This window comes from Dendrobium catenatum, unplaced genomic scaffold, assembly GCF_001605985.2.
Source record: "Dendrobium catenatum unplaced genomic scaffold, ASM160598v2 fragScaff_scaffold_1472, whole genome shotgun sequence".
In the NCBI taxonomy this organism is placed as follows: domain Eukaryota; kingdom Viridiplantae; phylum Streptophyta; class Magnoliopsida; order Asparagales; family Orchidaceae; genus Dendrobium; species Dendrobium catenatum.
The window spans coordinates 119,708-133,363 of NW_021319934.1; the positions used below are offsets into that span (position 1 = coordinate 119,708).

Below are 13,656 nucleotides of genomic sequence, written 5' to 3' on the forward strand. Positions count from 1 at the left end.
TCTGATAATGACAAATTTATCTTATCATCTATGAACCACTCATTATCAGATGACACATCATCACACACCAACGGGTCCTCATTATCCTTCAACACCTTATTCCTCAACCTCCTATCTCTTAATCTCTTGTTGTGCATAATATATACAAGGGAGTTCATTCTGAGTGTTGATAGCCAATTTCTTCTCTTTGTTTGTACTTGACTATATGAACTCCAGTTTCGCTCATACCCAGAAGAAGAACAAATGAGGCCTAAAACTCTTACAGCAAAACTCTGTAACTCAGGGGTGAAATCACCAAATTGGATCCATCATTCAACTGTTTTCAAGAATAAAAATGATAATCAGAACTTAATAAAGTGTTTTGCATTTACTAAAATAGCTATACTTGGAGACCATTTAGCAATCGTTGATTTTGCTGCATGCAGACCAAAAAAACCCTCTTTATTCTGAAATAGAACAAGTTGTAAATTTGCAAGCTCCTTATCTATCTGCTCCGGTATTAGTCGTTCCATGCAATGATACAGACCAAGCTTCACCTCTAGGTTTGAAGATTTCCTCTCTGAATATTAAAATTGAGGATTGAGATAATATGCCGCTGCATGTAGATGATGGTGTAACTGTACCTCCCACCGAGCATCAATGATATCCCAAATTTCTCTATAACTTGCCTCCACTCCTCCCAAGTTGTGTGCAATCAACTCCTTGGCCTCATCCATAGCATTATAAATAAAACTCATGGCTGGTTTCTTCTCGGCATCCACTAAACGTAGAACTTGCACTAAGAGTCTCATGCTCAATATGACATAGGTCACAGTAGTCCAAAATTTATCATTTAGATTTATTTTTCTTATTTTCTTCCCCTCACTTTTCTTCCCCCACGCAAAGTTAAGTCATTCTGTTGATGTAAACATTGCTTCCAGAGGGCATCCGGACACTTCAAGTTCGCCGAAGTGAGGCGGCACCGGCGGGAGAGGCGACGAGAAGGGAGGCCGAGCGTGCAGGAGGCGGTCACGTTCGCGAATAGAGAATGCAGGAGATTTTTTTTCGGGTTTAGCTAGAACCGAATGGGAGGAAGGAAAAAAAGACTTCATTTTAAGTAGGTGGGACCGGATTTGATGAGGCGTACGCCTCACCTCTAATTGCGCAATTGCGCCTTAGAGGCGCGTCTCAGATCCGGTGGGGCGTACGCCTCTGCCAAGGGGAAAATTGCGTAAGCCTCAAGGCGTATTTGAGGCAAATTACGCAGAGGCGCGCCTTAAGGCGCACCTCTTATTGTGCAATTTAAACAAAGATTTATATAATAGATTATATATTAAGGATGACAAAAGATATGTATATATATATATATATATGTTAGCCAAAGAAAGTGATATAAGTGGTAAGAATTTAGTTCAAGTGAAGTGAATTAATGATGAACGTCAACAAGTATTTTTATTAGAAAAGGATATTCAATGAAGGTGGATGAGATATTTTGCTAAGTTTTTCAATGCAGATTGTGAGAATATGATTGATTTTAGTGACATTAACAACCTATATGAAAATAGATATTTTTAGGCGTATTAATAAAAATGAAGTTAGAGATGCTTCAAAGAAAATGAAGTGTAAAAAAGCTATTAGATCTGATAATATTCTAATAGAGGTGTGAAAATGCCTAGAGGATGAAGAAATTTCTTAGCTTACTAAACTTTTTAATATTATTTGAAGATTAAAAAAATGTCATATAAGTGGAGAATGAGTATGTTGATTTCTATTTTTAAGAAAAAGTGTGATGCACAAGATTGTGTGAATTATAGAGGAATTAAGTTAATGTGTCATACTTTAAAACTATGGGAGAGAATTATGAAGCATACGTTATGATGTGATAATAATGTTTCTCAAAATCAATTTGAATTCATGCCAAGTAAGTCTACTATGGAAGCTATACATTTATTGAGAGGCTTGATGGAGAAGTATAGAGAGGATAAGGAGGATCTACATATGATATTTATTGATTTAGAAAAAGCATGTGATAAAGTTTCAAGAGAAGTGCCATGGAGAGTTCTAAAAAAAAGAGTTAATAATGCTTATATTCAAGTCATTAAAAATATGCATGCATGAGTTGTTACTTGTGTGCAAACACAAGATGATTTGACAAAGTATTTTCTTATTTCAGTTGGATTACATCAAGGATCAGCCTTAAGCCCAATTTTTTTTGCTTTAGTCATGGATGTTCTTACTAGACATTTGCAAGAGGATGTACCCTAGTGTATACTTTTGGTGATGATATTTTATTGTTGATAAGACTAGAGAATGAGTTGAAGGTAAACTTGAATTATGGAGGACAACATAAAAGTCTAAAGATTTTCGTTTAAATGGATCTAAAATTGAATGCATGGAGTATAATTTTAGTAATATATCCAGTGGCGAGATTGTGATTTTGGTCGAAGTCATTAACAAGAGTAAATGATTTAGATATCTTAGTTCTATTATTCAGAGTGATGGTCAAATAGATGGGGCATATTATTAGTAGAATTCAAGTTGGATGGTTAACGTGGATGAATGCATTGGGCTTGTTGTGATATAGAAAAAAAAACCCCTCAAACTTAAGGGAAAATTATATAAGATGGTGGTGAGACCTGTAATGCTTTATGGCATAGAATGTTGGCCATCAAAAGAGAAGCATAATATTAAGTTAAGTGTTACAGAGATGAGGATGCTTAGGTGGATGAGTGGCTTTACTCTTAGAGATAGGATATGAAACAGGCATATACGTGAAAAGATTGGAGTAGCTCCAGTGGTAGATAAGATTAGAGAGAGCCGACTTAGATGGTTTGGTCACATAAAACGACAGCCTTCTGATGACCCGGTTAGAAGAGTAGATGTATTAAATTTGTCTTATGTAAAGAAAGGTAGAGTTAAGGCTAAAAAGACTTGGTTAGAAAATATTAGAATGAGAATTTTGACTCGTAATAGGACACATTAGTGAAAAAGGATTCATGTAGCCAACCCCACGTATTGGGATAAAGGTTTGTTGTTGTTGTGTTGTCCCCACAACCCCAAATCAATCACTTGCATTTAATGAATGCCTCATTCCCCCAACATTCTCATTTCCATTTCTCTCTAGCAGGTCACAACTAAGGCTTCATGACAATTTCAATGCTATCTCACATCAATGTCCAACACCATTATAACATCAACATTTCAAAACCATCTCAACATCAAAGTTTGACATTGTTCTGACATTAATGCTCGACAATAGTAATTTATATACCCACAATAATGCCCCAACATTGTCTCGATATCTCAACTCTGTCCAACTTCAAATCAACCTCAATGATCGACCGTCTCAGCATTAATGCTCTATGCCCATAATTTTCATGCCTGGCTCTTAACTGCATTGACGTTTTCCCTCTCGATGCTTGACACAGAATATCGACGCTTGATTCATAACATCTTAATATTAATTTTAAGCACGAAATGATTTATTATTTCTCAATTACACTTAATATTCTATTTATTCAATTTCTATACATTTTTTTTAAGATATAAAAATTATCATATTGTGCAACCCTTTATTCATGTCATATATTTTCAATAATTAACGTGTCCTATGTCCATATCGTGTTTATGTCGCCATGCCTATATCTGTGCATCATAGGCTCTACTTTTCTTAGCACATGACTTTCATAGTAGGAAGTAAGAAATTTATAAGCATCAAGCTTCAGTATTACATCAAAATCTAACTAAACATGTCGCTAATCACCTCCATCATAACTGAAATGTAATGTTATTACTGAAGGTGATGATCACTCATAAAAGACCTAAAAGCATCTGTGAAATGTCTAAAGGAAAGCATAGGTAGAACACGAGATTATAAAATTGAAAATAGCTCCTGATTGATGATGTTCATTAAAAAGATATCTTATTAAGGAAAAGAAGAGATAACATCAGAAGCAAGGCTGCTTACAAAGCGAACAGCACAAACGGACAAATAAAGAAATACGGCTGTGATAAGAATAGTAGAGATGGTGAAAAGAATAGTAGAGGTGACTACAAACTCTAATATCAATATAGGAATGCGTGTGAAAAAAGCACCTGAAACAGCTTCTAACATGAGATGTAAACCACGGGATAGAAGATCATAGATGGAAGATAACAATTAATATAATTGTCACGAGGCAATTATTAACAACTAAAAATAAAAAACGCATCCAGATCCAACCATTCCAGCATCAATTTTTTAAAATCACAAGCAGCACCATACTCCCCGATGTTAGGGCTCAGCAGAAAGGAAGCACAGAAAATAAAGAAATTGCTCAATCTAACCAGAACAAATAAAGGTAAAAAAATTCTCAAACCAATTAGCTCTAATCTCGTTCAAGCTGATCTAGCTCTAGTGTCCAAACACCTCTGGGGCGGTCGTAAGATCACAACCACAAAATCAATGGCGGTCGAACCTTAACAGCAGGTATCAGCCGCATGCTCCGGATGAACAGAAGAACACAGAACCAGATGCACCGGAATAAGACGGGAGGGATGAAGAAAAGTAGATGAACAGATCAGACCCAAGACCAAAGAACAACGCGGCAATCAAATGCAGGAATATCGCCCTTTCCGCCCCATAATTAATAAAATAGAATAGAGAAGAAATTGTTCGCACGTCCCCAAAAAAAAAATTGGGAAAAGTAGAAAGACCACGAGAAAAAACAATAATTTTTTAGACGGTTATAACCTGACTCCAATGGAATTACCACGAGCGAGCGACAACCTCGAAAGCGAACGCGAGATTAGCGGCAGGAGACAGCGCAGGTTCGATCGAACAAAACCCTAGAAGCTCGATCAATGACGTACTGGAATCCTCGAACTGCGAGGGCAGCGCCACCGAAAGGCGAAAAGGCGGTAAGAGAAGGAAATAAATTAAAAAACAAATCTATTAAACAAGCACCATAGCAAATCATGAAGCTCCAGCTAATATATATTTAGAGAGAGATTAGTATATGAATCGGGAGCATGTGAAGTTTGTGGTGACGCTCTTCCTCACAAAGGACCTGAGGGCTTTTACAAAAAGACAAAAATGGGACAATCATACTAAAATTAATTGAAGCCACATAAATCTCAAGGCATGTTGGAGTCTTTGGAAATATATTTGTTAACATGAGATAAAGAGAATTGTTATATGACTTGTAGTAATAAATCAAGTAGTCATATACTTTATTGAGTTGTCTTAGGCTAACCAACCTAGTGCCTAATGGTATGTATTTAGTTGGCTATGATGGTTTGATTTAGAAATTAGAGAATGTTTCGTTCTAGAGATGTACGGCTATTTAGTATATAAATATATAGTTGAGAGAGCGAGAAAATATAATAACTTTTTTACGTGGAAAACTAAAAAATAGAAAAAATCACGTGGTCTTGTCCAGGTGAAAGGATTCAATTATACTTAAGTGAGTTATAAAGCTTGACTTGTCCCTTAATTTGGAGACAGTGAAATTATAATAATTTGAAGAGCTAGTCAAACTTCATAAAAGTAATCAAGAGTTTGTGTCAACATTGGTCAAACAACGGAAGTCAGGAGTCTAGTAGCAATGTTTGGGATAAGATCCAACAGGTGTTGGCGGCTGGGTGGAGATTTGACGGTGGTTAGTAATTAAGCGAAGATCTAATGGCAGTTGGCGGTTGGCGGTCAGACGATGCTTCATCGGCTGTTGGTAGTAGGACAGGGGTTTGATTGTGGTTGGGCACATGGGCGAAGGTTTGATGATGGCAGGGCAGTCGTGTGGTGGTCCAATTAATAGACTGACTGTAGTTCGCCCGTAGTGACGCTTGGGTGGAGCTCTAGATCCTCAAAGTCTCGTAGCTTTCTCTAATCTCCAGCAAAATACCCCCTTATATAGAGAGTGAGGGTTTATTTATATATTTTGAGAGTGGCGCACTTTATAGATATGAAGAAAATTCAAGGTAAATTCATAGTGCTCCCTCGGATGACACATGCTGATTCCCTTGATCATGAAGCATTCTTCAAGCATTTAAGTGCCTTAATAATGTTAAAATTAATTGATCTAGATCTTGGGTTCGTTTGATTTATCTTGTTGAGCCGCTCTATTCAATTATAAGCATGCCATGCATAAAGATTATTGATTCACTGAATTAATGCTATGAACTTTTTAATATACTTTGGACCCTTGATTTAGAGCCATTTAGGATGAGATTAGAACAATTTTGGTGTTGTTGAGTTTGTCTTCTTGAGATGCTCAATTTTATTATAAGTTTGCTAAAATCAAAGTTCAAGTGGTCTTGAATTTAATTTTAAAAATTGCCAACTTGAATGTGCTTCAAGATTTGTGCTCAATCAAAGACATTTTGTTGTAACGGTTCAATTGCCCTCCAATTTTTGGATGTAGAAGCACTCTTAGTCCAAAAATACATGTATTTACTAGGGCCGCAAACGAACCAAGCCAAATCGGGCTTCAACATGTTCAAATTCGAGCTCGTTTTCCAAATCATGTTCGAGCTCGGCTCGATAAGATTCGAACATTTTTTTTATCTTTGTTCAAGCTCGAGCCTGCCAAAATAAAACAAAGCTATCTTGTTGTCACCTGCTTTCAGGTTGTATGCAACCAGCTCGAGGAGAATTTCAAATTTTCCTTTTGTTTTTTTACTTATATAGAGCAAATCCAAGTTTCTCAATACCCATGTGTTCTCACGGAGTGGAGAGAAAATGGAGAGGCGTTGAGGCGGGCTGCGGGAAATAAAAAAACGGGAACTGGGAAGACTAAACGGGAAGAGAGAGAGAAAGAGAGAAGCTTTTCATTTTTATTATTTAAAAAAAACATAAAGCATGAAAGTAAAACGGGAGCAGAAAAATTAAGTATTTATTTAAAAATCATTATTAAATTAGTTAAAATAATTTATAATATTTATTCTTAAAATTATTTATTTTTTCAAGCTAATTTGAGCCGAACGAATGCTTCCCTTAATTGAGCTGTACTCGAGCTTCTTAACGAACTTATTCACAAGATTTAAATGATATTGTTCGTAACCATAAACGAACCGAACGATAAGAGGTTAAATTTGCTGAAATCGAAGTTGGAATGATGTTGAATTTAATATGAAAGTTGCCAACTGAAATGTGCTTCAAGATTCGTGCTCAATCAAGGCGATTTTTTGTATGGTATCATAGTTAATTCAATAGTGCTCAAGTCTCATTTTAAATCTATAAATAGGGGGTCATGAGATTATCTAAATTTATGTAATTTTTTGTTCTTAAGTTTTTTTTATAGAAGTTCCTGAAGTTCTCACTTCAAAAATCTCTCTTTTCATCTCTCTATACCTCTTTTTTCACTTAGTATTCTTAGTCTAATTTGATGTGGTTCAGGGACAATTATTGATTCAAAAGTTTTGATTTTTATTTTGTAAATTAAAGAGATAGAACTAAAAATTGAATTATATTAATTTTTTTAATATTCATTAATAAAAATTATAATTTATAAATACAAAAATATAAAAAAGATCAACTTGGATATTATTTGTTTCACATATTGAAGTTACATTTTTAGGAAATATTAATTGGTATTTTTTTTCTCAAAAGGCAATATTTAATCTAAAAATAATTGGTATTTTTAGCAAATATTTAATCATGTTTAGTGCAAGTTGGTCATCCAATATTATATTGAGTTGACCATATTAAAGCTTCATTTGGGGCGGCTTTCTTAATGCTTTCTAAATAAGTTTTACATTACAAAAAATTTTATTTCAAATTTTTTTGTACAAAAAAACTGCTTTAGAATCAAATGAAGCCTTAGTTCAATATGAAAAAATTGTGTGGTTGGTTTCAATATTTAATGAATCCAATTTATTTAGCTAATTTCCAAATCAAACCATTATAGCCAACTAAATAAAGTCACTCATCCACCTGAGCATTCTCATCTCTACAACACTTAACTTAATATTATGCTTCTGTTTTAATAGCCAACAGTTTGTACCATAAATCATTGCAGGTCTTTCCGCCATCTCATAAAATTTTCCCTTAAGCTTGAGGGGGAATTTTCTATCACATAATAAGCCCGAGGCAATCCTTAACTTCGACCATCCAACTTGAATTCTACTAATAATATCTCTATCTATTTCATCATCACTCTGAACAATAGACCCGAGATATCTAAAACATGTACACTTATTAATGACTTGATTGCCCAAAGCCACAATCTCGTCACTAGATCTATTATTACTACTCAAACGAAAACCTTTAGACTCTAAGGTTGACCTCCATAATATTGCGGATCTGTTTTCATGGTTTATGATTTTGATGATAGCAAACACTCTTATTTCTCTACGACTGCCTTGTCTACTGACATTTCAGGTCCACACGATCAGGCTGCAATTTGGAACCAGCTCAAGATTGGGTAGACTGTGTCTGAGTCAGTTTGTACCCTTTTTCCTTTCTTGAGTCTATTGTATTTGGTGTGGCTCCTGATGCTTTATAACTTGGAAGATTTCTGACTATTCCCTAGAGTTTACTGTTTTTTGTAACATCATCCAGGACGATTTTATATCGTCTTGGACGATCAGTTCAAAAGTAGAAACCCTAATTAGGGCATCCTCATTAAAGCAACAGTCATTATGCAAAAAACATCATCCTTGACGATTTTGTATCGGCCAGGACGATAGGCTCAAAACAGAAAGAATCTGCTGTCAGATCTATTTAGGAATTACTTATTTTTGGACATCGTCCAGGTGGATCGTCCAGGACGATCAAGGACAATTTTTCCAAAATTTTTCTAGAATTTAAGGAAAGAAATTATGACTTGATTGCACGATCAAATCTTCCTGGACGATCGCAAAATCGTTCAGGCCGATACGCTGGACGATTGGACATCAGACAGCTATTTTTAAGGGCGATGTTCAGAATGATATTCCACGGTTTATTCTGATCATCCAGGACGATATATTATCATCCTGGACGATATGAACAAACTTCTTCTGATCGTCTCAAATCGTCCTGGCTGATTGGGCTTATTTTGCACGGATCGTATAGGATGATATTAGTATCGTCCTAAACGATAAAGTCGGCAACTTGCATTAATAAGCTCATTTTGAGATCTTCTATTTAAGCTATGACATGACACTTGGTAAGTGTCTTTGGCAGCCATTGTAGCTTCGTTCTTTTGGGTGAAACTTGAAGTGAGAGCTTGAAAGGAAATAAGGAAAGGGTGGAGATTGAGAGAGGGAGAAGATCCTGCGAGGGGGGACTCAAGGGAGTGTGGAGGGGGATTCCACACGGTTGCTCCGGCAGGCTTGCACCTTAATACCGTCGGATTCAAGTTAGTAACTAATCTATTATATAAATCATTAAAAGCTAAAATCTTTACATAGCATATTTCTTTAATTTATATTTTTATAGTAAAAAAATGGGGATAACTCGTTATATACAAACCTTTCACTATATAACTTTATGTATGTTATAAAGACTAAGATTCTAAATATTTAGATAATTTTTTATAAATTTATACCAGAAATTTTGAGAATTTGTTCTTTTAATTAATTAAAAATAATCCTAATGCTGAAAAATAATATTGTAGTACAATTAAAGTCTTAAAATAATATTTTACACAATCTTTAATAATTTTGTTATATTCTGAAAAATACTTTTCTACTCACGAGTACATTTAGTTGACTACCATTATAGCATTTTGTGAAATTCTAGAATGACTTTATGTATGTTTTAATTATTACAATACAATAAATTACATCTTTAATTGGTTAAAATAAGTGATTTTGAGAAAATCTGATATGGGTGGAAGTAGTTATACTCTGGTTCTTACAAGCATATTATGTTACTATATACACATTATATTCTAAAAATTCTTAAAATTATGTTGGTTAGGAGGCATATGGGTCATAATTCTTTGAATTATGTTTGATATGAAGTGCTTGTTTATTTATTTTTCGAATATTATTATTTGAATTCTTTATAACTATAATTACTACTACGCTCAATGCAATGATATATTATATTGCTTTTAGCACTCAATTAAATGCTTAATAATGGATTCAATTGAAAATTTAGATTGACAAATGTCTTGTCATGATATATTGGCTCATAGTTGTTTCAGCTTCTAATTTTAAGGTTCGATATGGGGAAAGGGTTAGTGGAGTGGCAGTATCAGGATATGGTCTGAGTATATAGAAGTATTTATTTCTATTAATTTTAATATAATCATTGCTAATTATTTAATATGCTATATATTTTATTCTAATTTGTTGTCATATATTATATTGTAATTATTGTATATTCATTTTGATGATATATGAAAGAGAAATTTGTGTATGAGTTTATTTTCTGTATATTGATAGTTTTTAACAACTTTGTGGTTTGTTATTATTTTAAATTTAAAATTTGGACGTAAATTTTGTCTATTGTAGACCAACATGATAGGACCTATCCAATATAAGGTTCTTATCAAGTTGGGTTGTGACATCTCTCACCCGATTAAAGATAAAATGTGGGGAGGAAGAGGGCTATTTGAGGGGTTTTAATGAACTAGAATAATATATTTTATATATGAAAATAAAAAATCTAACCTAGCACCACAATACTAAAAAATTGGAGAGCTTAGCGCCATAGCCCCCCAAGCTTAACACCACAACGCGCTCTCGACCAATTTTTAAAAATTTAGGGAAATTAATTTTAGGTTTATTACATGTAAGACATATGACACTTATCCCTTACAATTAAACTTATAAAACTAAATGTTGAGAAAGCTAAGATGTTAGCCCATCTCTTGTAACTATATATATGAGTTAAGTGAATTTATTATGGTTAAAAAGAATGGCGTATAAGATTAAGAAGTATTTTATCATAGATTTTACATATCCATCAGGAAAGAGGCATAAGCCTATGGATTTACGCATCATTGTTCCCCTTCTCCTATTTGATAAGGAAAAACTCTCCTCTTTAAAGCCTTGGATGACAAGTTGGTTGATAACTCCAAGGAAAATAAGATAGGAGTTAGAAGTTGAATCATAATATGGTTCTAAAAATTGAATACTCTAAGTACATGATTAGATAATAAGATGAGAAATCTTTAAATTGCTTAAATCATGTTAACCTCATTTTTGTATGAGGTCATTAGGGCCCATTCTACTGCCAATAAAACTCCAAAACTAACCTTCAAATAGCCCTTAGTACAATTTCCATCCCAGACTTCAATCCACCCTATGAGTCAACCTTCAATCAAACTTCAAATAATATCCAATCAACTAGAATCATTCATTTGATTGAAATTTATGTAGATAATTCAAACATAATCATTCAAACCTAAAATCCAATCCAAATCCTGAATTCCAAACCAAATCCCAAGGTTAACGACCCAGGTCTTGAAACCCTTTCTAAGTGATATTTTAATCACCTTAAAATCCATTCAAACAACCTCTGATTCATGATATATCAATTTTCTATTAATTAGGCATGTCCTAGGATTAACCCCCAAATTTGAGCTCAATATGATGCTTCTAACCCCACAAACTGAATTGATTTTTAAATGCTAGTCCCTAACCTTGGACCCCCCACCTTGTGAAATTTGACCTCGGGTGACCATGTCCATAACCTTTTCTATGACATGTTGACCAATAAAATGCATTTTTTCTGGACCCAGTTTGAACAAAAGTTGACCAGGGGTCAAAATGACCAAAATGCCCTTTAAAGGGATTGCTGGACTTTTCCGCAAAACTCAACATGGCTCAACCACATCAAATCTTGAAAACTCTTCTAATGCATCGATCCTAAACATCGTTTGGAATATATTAGAATCAAACTCACCCTTTGGCTTGACATGGTTGACCAAATCAACCATGGTTGATCAAAATGCCCCTTAATGATTTAAATAGCTATTTTAAGATATAGAACTCCACTTGTCTTGGGACCACTTCCATTGAGTTCAAATCATCAATTCAAACTCAATGGACTAAACCCTTGACCCTAGGTCAACTTATTTGAGCAAGTCAATCTAGTTTGACCAAATCATATATATACCCCTATCTAGCTCAAACCATTTGAGCCAAGCCAATCTAGGCCCATGTTAGGTCCTTAAGAAATACCATTTGAAGGCCCAAGCCTTGGGCCCACTTGTGTTAGCCACATGGCTTGACCCAAGTGTCTAAAGAGAGGTCTCCATGCATGAGCCAATTCTTAACCTAAGCCAAATCAATTCAAACTAATTATTGCATTAGGTCCCCTATGGCCTAATACACCTACCCTAGTTGACCCAGCCCTTGGGTCAACTCAAGTTGAGATTTGGGCAAGCCTAAAAGTGGTCGAAATCATTAAGGGTTGAGCCATTCTCAAAATAGTTGCCACCAAGCCAAACCAACACTTGTCTTAGGTGGCCCTAGGTCCAACACACCTACCCTAGTCAGCTCAGCCTTTGGGTTGACTTGGTTCAGCACCTAAGTTAGCCCAAAGTGGTCAAAACCACTTTAATTTGAGCCAACTTTCACCATAGATCAAATTAAGCTAAACTACCTATTGCATTAATGGATGGATCTTAATCCAATACACCTTCCCCATTAAACCCAGGCCCTGGCTTGACCCAAGTTGCACCCAAGCTGACCCAAATTATCTAGGTTTGTGTCAAATTGAGACACTTCAATGGATTGGACCTCATCATGTCCAATTAAGCTCACCATTGAGTTCATTCCACCCCAGCAACCTTTCTACCTAAGCCTGACCCAGCTAATGGTTGGAGCTCTGGTGGTCCCCTCGGTCTTAAGCCACGTCTAGGGCTTTCTAAAGCCTGAGCTCACAATTTTTGAACTCATGGGCCTCAAAGAGGATGTCCCCTCCCATTTAGCAGCCATCCTAGTGGTCCATGACTGTGGCAATGGTTTAAATAGGGAACCCCCACTCAGACGAACTCATTCACTCCTAGCTTTTTGAATTCCATCCATAGAGTTCTCTGAGCAATCCCACAACTTCCCTTAGCTTTCCAGCCCCTATAGAGTTCAGTTCAAGCAACCTCTGGTGAAATCCCTTCACCCTCTGCTCAAATTCATACCACTGGTGATCCTTCGGGTGCGACGTCTAAAGGAGAACTATTTGCCTTCATCCTCTGAAGCTTCCTGATAGAAAAATCCATTTTTTGGTGCTTTCTACAATGTGAAAACTTAATCTTGAGCTCCATAGATAGGTAATTCGGCCAAGTATGAAGAAAACTTACAATACAATGGATTTCCATCATTGGATTAGAAGCTTTCATTGTCCTAATCCCCTTTGTGAAATTTCATTGAAGTTTGCCAGCCAAATCTCTCAAATCATACCGGAGAAGCTTTACAGCTGTGGAACCCTGCGGGAGCCGGAAGACATAATCAGAGCTGTCGATCTGAAATCCTGCAATTTTGAGCCACTTTGAATACTAACTGTTTGATCATCCATCAGATAACTATGATTAATCCTGCATCTACGTAGTTAGCTGTAATGATTGGATGACCAATCCAATAGTAGCTGAGTGGAAAGCGCTGGCTGACTGTGTAATTTTGAGTTTAATAATTCTAGAAATTATACAAAGCTTCAAAAAATTATAACTCCTTACACACTTGACCAAATTAAGTGTTCTTAACCTCATTGAAAAGGGTTTGAGGAGACCTAAAAAAGCCATTTGGTTTCAAGCTATGACTATGCAT

At 35.4% G+C, this 13,656-nt stretch overlaps 1 protein-coding gene across 3 annotated transcripts in view; it reads right to left on the reverse strand.

Annotated features, from left to right (window-relative positions):
* Positions 1-4,964, reverse strand: part of LOC110100650 (villin-5) — a 30,043-nt gene extending 25,079 nt beyond the window's left edge. Inside the window, exon 1 of one of the 3 annotated variants that reach the window (XM_020828249.2) lies at positions 4,748-4,964. The gene's annotated coding sequence lies outside the window, so the exon portion shown is untranslated. Of the gene's footprint in view, positions 1-4,711 lie in introns of all 3 variants that reach the window. The other 2 variants (XM_020828248.2, XM_020828247.2) reach the window with 2 other exon arrangements.
* Between the last annotated feature and the right edge of the window lie 8,692 nt (positions 4,965-13,656).